General features: G+C 59.5%; 2 non-coding genes across 2 annotated transcripts; both read right to left on the minus strand.

Moving 5' to 3' along the window:
* Positions 1–752: 752 nt before the first annotated feature.
* On the minus strand, positions 753–905 carry LOC142795577 (5.8S ribosomal RNA). The gene has a single exon (XR_012893133.1). It is a non-coding gene; the product is annotated as a 5.8S ribosomal RNA (ribosomal RNA).
* Positions 906–2,624: 1,719 nt separating this feature from the next.
* LOC142795579 (small subunit ribosomal RNA) lies at positions 2,625–4,439 on the minus strand. Its single transcript, XR_012893135.1, has one exon. It is a non-coding gene; the product is annotated as a small subunit ribosomal RNA (ribosomal RNA).
* Between the last annotated feature and the right edge of the window lie 3,014 nt (positions 4,440–7,453).

Raw genomic sequence — 7,453 nt, forward strand, 5'->3', positions numbered from 1 at the left:
CCCCGCCCCAACTGGAGTGGCCCAGTTTTTTGAACGGGACGGGAACTGCGAAGCACTTAGACCGACGGCGGACTACGACGAGAACGCCTTAAGCTTCGCCAACGTTTCGCCAACTCGTGCGGGAGACTTTTTCCGCTTCGCGGCAAGTCGTCGCGCCGTGCTCTCCGCATCAACCGCGTACGCAGCGAACCGCAAACGTCGGGCGCAGCCTCCTCACCTCCCTGCGCTTTGCGCGCGAACGTTCCCTGTTCGCGCGGCAAAGCCTGGAGGAGGCACGGCCCCGCAGCGTGTTCGAGCGCCCGGTCTACGGGACACCCTGCTTACTTCGAGGGCAACAAGCGCAACGCAAGGCTGCGATCTCGCGCACTTTGCGCACGGCTGGAGAAGCTTTGCTGGCCGGCTTTCGCTCCTCGTGTTTACCGTGCGTTAAAGTTGCGCGTCCGTGGCTCTCGCAGCTCTTGCGCGCCCGGTCGCAGAGAGGAGTACGCAACCTCGACCGCACTTTCCCTGCAGGCTTCCTTCCGACTCGAAGTCCTGCGGCGGTCTCAACGAGGTGCCACATCCTCAATGCAGTCGGTCGCCCCCGTTTCGGTTGGGCTCTGGCACGACGGTCGCCACCGTCTCGCCCTTGAGTGGCCGCTGTTGACGCTCGCTGTGAGGTGTTCAGCGTGCTGTCCGTGTTGCCGACGCGGTCAAAACGAGTCGACGGCTCACGTTCCCTTGTGCGCCGAAGGCTCTCTTGATATGTGATCCGACCCTCAGACAGACGAAGCCAAGGGAAGACCCAAGGCCGCAATGTGCGTTCAAAGAATCAGTGCTCAGTGTGTCCTGCAATTCACACCAAGTCTCGCAGCTGGCTGCGTTCTTCATCGACCCGAGAACCGAGTGATCCACCGCTTAGAGTCGTGAAAAAGTGTTTGTTCAATTCCGTACAGTCAAAACCAAACGTTTCTGGCACTCGGCCAAACAGTGGCCAAGAAGGGCGCTTTTCAGCGCACGCTTGGACTCCAAAACTCTGCCGCGCCTTTTTCGGCTGCCGCAAATCGAGCAAACGGTGTGTTTCGGACGGCGTTTCGCTTTCGCTACTTGCGAGTGCTTTCGTGGTCCACCCCTCTATAAATACTCGGGAGGCGTCGAAGCCGGTTCTCCAAGCCGGACCCGTAGGTATCGTTGTGTGCTCGCTCTCATTGGCCCGCCTAACCAGAAAATGCCTGCGGTACACCCATTTGGATAAGAGTGCACGCAGATGCGGGCCTCGACGGCTACACATTTCCTCGGGCGGCCGCCTCCCGGCCTCCGTGGAGCGCGGGATGCACGGTCCCATCGACAAGCCTCTCCCGTTTTTACCGTGGCGTCGCGGTTCACCACGGCAGGCGGGTCGGTCTCCTCCGCATAAAAAGGGGGACCCCCGCTTTTTGTTCCACGAAATCGCACAAGCTTTTTTCGCATCCACGGTTTGCCACCGCACACCAAAATGCCGATCCGGCTGCCTACTTTAGCCAACAGGTGGAGCCAGGCGCGCCGTACTTGCGCGGCACTTCCCACGTCCACCGAAGTCGGTGCCAAGGACCACTTTCGGCGCCGGAGCCGCGTACGAGCCTACTCGAGGCGGAAGAACGAAGCCAGCAAGGGCCTGGCCGCAAGTGCGTTCAATTGTCGGGACGTCCAAGTCCCTCGTTCTTCCGTGCTTCCTCTTTCGGCAAGTCGTTGCGGCACCTTCCCAAAGCGCGCAGACCCGCTAATCGCGACGAGCGCGACGTGGCCGTGCCGCCTTTCCCTCGGCAGCAAGCAAAACGCCTGGCAACGTCGACGCTCCCCTAACCGCGATCTCGCACCGTGTTTCGTGTGGCGAATTCAAAAGCCGGCCGGCGCTGCTGCAACCATTACGGTCGGTACGCATACGCCGCGGAGGGCGGGACGGTCATCGGAGCGTGCGGTTCCTCCATCGAGTACTGCGCACCTCGGCCGTCGCATCGCCGTGCCATGACCGGCCGCGCGTCAACGCGAACCGGTGCCAGCGAGATCCCTCGCCTGCAAGAACCGACCGGCAGCCTCCGTCACCCGAGGACGCGGAGGCGCTTGCCGCGGACGGCGGGACGGTATGCACTGGTGCACAGCGGACCCGTCACATCGCCAGTTCCTTGACCGACCGCCGACGCTTGTGCCGTTCCTCTCGTACTTGGCAGTCGCCGCGCGATTGTCGGGTCTCGTTCTTGCACGCTCGAACGGTCGGGAGGGCACTCGGCTGGCGTTTCGGGAACGCGCAGCCTCGCCTTCTACCGACGTAACCACGACTCGCCGTTCGCGCTCCGCCGCTCCTGTTTACAGTACTAGGCGGTCCCGCAGCGGTCGGGTCGCGCATTTCGAGCGCTTCGAGCCACGGTGCAGTGGCGGGTCGAAAGCCGACCTATGAGTGCGTTGCGCCGTTTGTACCCGCGTCCGCCACCTGGCCGACCGTCCAAGGTCGCGGTGTTGGCGTCCGCTGGGCGCAACAATTTGTCACGGGGTGCCGCTCCACATTCAGGCAGCCCCGTGGGGAAAAGCCGACCCCGCGTCCAAACGGGGTCAGCGGCAGAAAGTGTCGGGCGCAGACGCAGCTGAGGCGCTCACCCTTCACAATCCGTTAATGATCCTTCCGCAGGTTCACCTACGGAAACCTTGTTACGACTTTTACTTCCTCTAAATGATCAAGTTTGGTCATCTTTCCAACAGACCGGCGCAACCGAAAGGCCGCGCCGGACATCGGTCCGAAGACCTCACTAAATCATTCAATCGGTAGTAGCGACGGGCGGTGTGTACAAAGGGCAGGGACGTAATCAACGCGAGCTTATGACTCGCGCTTACTGGGAATTCCTCGTTCAAGGGGAACAATTGCAAGCCCCTATCCCAATCACGAAAGAAGTTCCACGGGTTACCCAGTCTTTTCAGACAGGGATAAAGACACGCTGCTTCCTTCAGTGTAGCGCGCGTGCGGCCCCGGACATCTAAGGGCATCACAGACCTGTTATTGCTCTGTTTCGTGCGGCTAGGAGCCGCTTGTCCCTCTAAGAAGGTTGTAAGGTGCTGGGAACCCCGCACCTATTTAATAGGCTAGAGTCTCGTTCGTTATCGGAATTAACCAGACAAATCGCTCCACCAACTAAGAACGGCCATGCACCACCATCCACCGAATCAAGAAAGAGCTCTCAATCTGTCAATCCTCCCAGTGTCCGGGCCGGGTAAGTTTTCCCGTGTTGAGTCAAATTAAGCCGCAGGCTCCACTCCTGGTGGTGCCCTTCCGTCAATTCCTTTAAGTTTCAGCTTTGCAACCATACTTCCCCCGGAACCCAAATACTTTGGTTTCCCGGAAGCTGCCCGCCGAGTCATTTGAGTAACTCAGGCGGATCGCTGGTTGGCATCGTTTATGGTCAGAACTAGGGCGGTATCTGATCGCCTTCGAACCTCTGACTTTCGTTCTTGATCAATGAAAACATTCTTGGCAAATGCTTTCGCAGTAGTTCGTCTTGCGACGGTCCAAGAATTTCACCTCTAGCGCCGCAATACGAATGCCCCCGTCCGTCCCTCTTAATCATTACCTCGTATTCCAAAAACCAACAGAACAGAAACGAGGTCTTGTTCTATTATTCCATGCAAGTTTATTCAGGCGACTCGCCTGCGTTGAGCACTCTAATTTTTTCAAAGTAAAAGCACCGGCCATCTCGAGGCACACAATGAAGTGCACCAAGAAAGAACCGGCATGATGTTCAGTCCGAGCCGTCGCATCGGGTAGATGCACTACTCGTCTGGAACTGAGATCCAACTACGAGCTTTTTAACCGCAGCAGCTTTAGTATACGCTATTGGAGCTGGAATTACCGCGGCTGCTGGCACCAGACTTGCCCTCCAATTGATCCTCGTTAAAGGATTTAGAGTGTACTCATTTCAATTACGGGGCCTCAAAAGAGTCCCGTATTGTTATTTTTCGTCACTACCTCCCCGTGCCGGGAGTGGGTAATTTGCGCGCCTGCTGCCTTCCTTGGATGTGGTAGCCGTTTCTCAGGCTCCCTCTCCGGAATCGAACCCTGATTCTCCGTTACCCGTAACAACCATGGTAAGCAAGTAACCTACCATCGAAAGTTGATAAGGCAGACACTTGAAAGAAACGTCGCCGGCTCGTGGCCATGCGATCAGCACAAAGTTATCCAGAGTCACCACACAATACGGGCCGAAACCCGATCGATCTTGGTCTAATAAAAGCACCCGTTACCCAAAGGGCTCCAGGCTCACTGCATGTATTAGCTCTAGAATTGCCACAGTTATCCAAGTAGGAAGAAACGATCTAAGGAACCATAACTGATTTAATGAGCCATTCGCGGTTTCGCCTTATTTCGGCATGTACTTAGACATGCATGGCTTAATCTTTGAGACAAGCATATGATTACTGGCAGGATCAACCAGGTAATCGTTCGACTGCGCGTCCGTCCTCGCCTTCGGCGGGCCGGACGCAGTCTGTGTGCGGCGGAGGCCACCTTCAGGCGCCCCAACACGCTTATTTTGCACTCCGAGATGACGGCGTTCGAGCTCGCTACGGCACAACCTTCCCGAAAGACGAGTGGGAGCCGTGCGGCAAGAAGCACGTTCATGCTCGCTCTTTTTCGTTGCATCGACTCGGTCGCGCCGTGCGGGTTGCCCAAGCCCGCTGCACTGTCGGTGGACCGGCCGGAACTAGCAACGGAGCCGAGACTGCAAAGCCGCCAGACGACGGGTCACGCCCGCGTCTTCGGCGCTTTCGCATCTGAATCGCCCGAGGACGACACGGAACACACCTCGATATCGTGGTAAAACGGCACCGTCCGACAACCAGCCCCTAACGCATCAAGCGGATGAGGCTGCAGACGACTGCCGTGGATTCCCCTGGAGCAGACCCGAGGACACGCTTGACGAGGCCGAAGCCCGCCGCATATCAGACACCCGGTCGCTTTCGCGTACGCCGCTCACGAGAACCCCCACATAATAGCAGCGATAAGTACCCAGACCTCCTTGGGCACTAATACGAGCGTACTCGAGAAAATTTCACCGCGGGTGTGCCCCGAAACGTGTGGCACGTTGAGCGTGCCACAAGTCTACGTCGCTCTCAAACCCGCCGAGGTCGTAGAATTTGCGACCCTACTCACGAAATTCCCACCGAGGATACGGCCGCAAACGTACCGCACCTTGGGTAGGCCACGAGTTTGTGCAACACTACGCTGACGGCACAGCACCGAGGTCGTGCGCGCACGCACGGGAAAATTCCGCCGCGGTTTCTGCCGAAAACGTGAGGCACCACGACTCTCCGCAAGTTCGCGTCGACTGCGAAAGACCGAAGTCGTGAACGACGTGTCCGCTACTCGCCGCCGACACGCTGGACACCAAACGTACAACGACTCGACGGCGTCGTAGAGGCCCACGACGCGGTTTTCCTTAACGACGTCTCGGCGTGGCACCGACAGGTTAGAACGGCCGACCAACGTTCCCTGTCCGCCGTTCGGCTCAGTCGAAGGGCTCGGCGACTTCGGCAACGCTGCGAAGCCGCACGGTGACGCACGCCATGTCCCCATTTTTTTTTTTTTTTTTCTTTCTGCGTCTGCCGGGGTGCCCCTATAATAGCAGCGATAAGCACCCAGACCGCCGTGGGTCGCTCGCCCCGGCTGACGTGGTTTTTCGTACTCCTGCGGCGGTCGCCGTCAAGCACGTCCAAATACGCTACTTTCGTGGGCGCATTCACGCTCTTTCGCTTCGCCGGAGTGCCAGCACTCACTCTGCCAAAAACGGCGAACATCCGAGCGGCGGTTCCCACTTTTGCGTCGGCGTCGCAAACCCCGCCCCGGCAGACGAGGTTTGCCGTACTCGTGCGACGGTGGCCGGCGGGCACGTCGAAAGACGCCGATATCGTGCGCGAATTGGCGCACCTTGGCTTCACCGGAGTGCCGCCACTGACTCCTCCAAAAACGGCGAAGATCCGAGCGGCGCTTCCCACTTTCGCATCGGCGTCCCGAACTCCGCCCCGGCTGACGCGGTTTACCGTACTCGTGCGACGGTCGCCGGCGAGCACGTGGAAAGACGCCGATATCGTGCCCGAATCGGCTCCGTTCGGCTTCGCCGGAGTGCCAGCACTGGCTCGGCGAAAGACGACGAACATCCGAGCGACGGTTCTCACTATTGCGTACGCGTCGCAAACCCCGCCCCGGCAGACGCACTTTGCCGTACTCGTGCGACGGTCGCCGGCGAGCACGTAGAAAGACGCCGATATCGTGCCGGAATCGGCCCCGTTTGGCTTCGCCGGAGTGCCAGCACTCACTCGGCCACAAACGGCGAACATCCGAGCGGCGGTTCCCACTTAGCCGTCGGCGTCCCGAACTCCGCCCCGGCAGACGCGGTTGCCGAGCTCGTGCGACTAGCGACCGCGAAGCCGTCTCGCGACGCCGCTTTCGTGCGCGGCTCCCACTGCGACCTGGGTCACCCGAGGTCGACGAGCAAGAAAGAATGTCGAAAAAAAATTTTTTTTTTTTTGCGTCTGCCGGGGTGCCCCTATAATAGCAGCGATAAGCACCCAGACCGCCATGGGTCGCTCGCCCCGGCTGACGTGGTTTTTCGTTTTCCTGCGGTGGTCGTCGTCAAGCACGTCCAAACACGCCACTTTCGTGGGCGCATTCGCGCTCTTTCGCTTCGCCGGAGTGCCAGCACTCACTCTGCCAAAAACGGCGAACATCCTAGTGGCGGTTCCCACTTTTGCGTCGGCGTCGCCAACCCCGCCCCGGCATACGCGGTTTGCCGTACTCGTGCGGCGGTGGCCGGCGGGCACGTCGAAAGACACCGATATCGTGCGCGAGTCGATGCTTCTTGGTCTCGCAGGAGGGCCGCCACTCACTCCTGCAAAAACGGCGAAGATCCGAGCGGCGCTTCCCACTTTTTCGTCGGCATCGCAAACCTCGCCCCGGCAGACGCGCTTTGCCGTACTCGTGCGACGGTCGCCGGCGAGCACGTCGAAATACGCCGATATCGTGCCCGAATCGGCCCCGTTTCGCTTCGCCGGAGTGCCAGCACTCACTCGGCCAAAAACGGCGAACATCCGAGCAGCGGTACCCACTTAGCCGTCGGCATCCCGAACTCCGCGCCGGCTGACGCGGTTGCCGAGCTCGTGCGACTAGCGACCGCGAACGCGTCTCGCGACGCCGCTTTCGTGCGCGGCTCCCATTGCGACCTGGGTTACCCGAGCTCGACCAGCAAAAAAGAAGGTCGAAAAAAAATTTTTTTTTTCTGCGTCTGCCGGGGTGCCCCTATAATAGCAGCGATAAGCACCCAGACCGCCGTGGGTCGCTCGCCCCGGCTGACGTGGTTTTTCGTACTCCTGCAGCGGTCGCCGTCAAGCACGTCCAAATACGCCACTTTCGTGGGCGCTTTCGCGCTCTTTCGCGTCGCCGGTGTGCCAGCACTCA

This window comes from Rhipicephalus microplus, unplaced genomic scaffold (assembly GCF_043290135.1).
Source record: "Rhipicephalus microplus isolate Deutch F79 unplaced genomic scaffold, USDA_Rmic scaffold_741, whole genome shotgun sequence".
In the NCBI taxonomy this organism is placed as follows: Eukaryota; Metazoa; Arthropoda; class Arachnida; order Ixodida; family Ixodidae; genus Rhipicephalus; species Rhipicephalus microplus.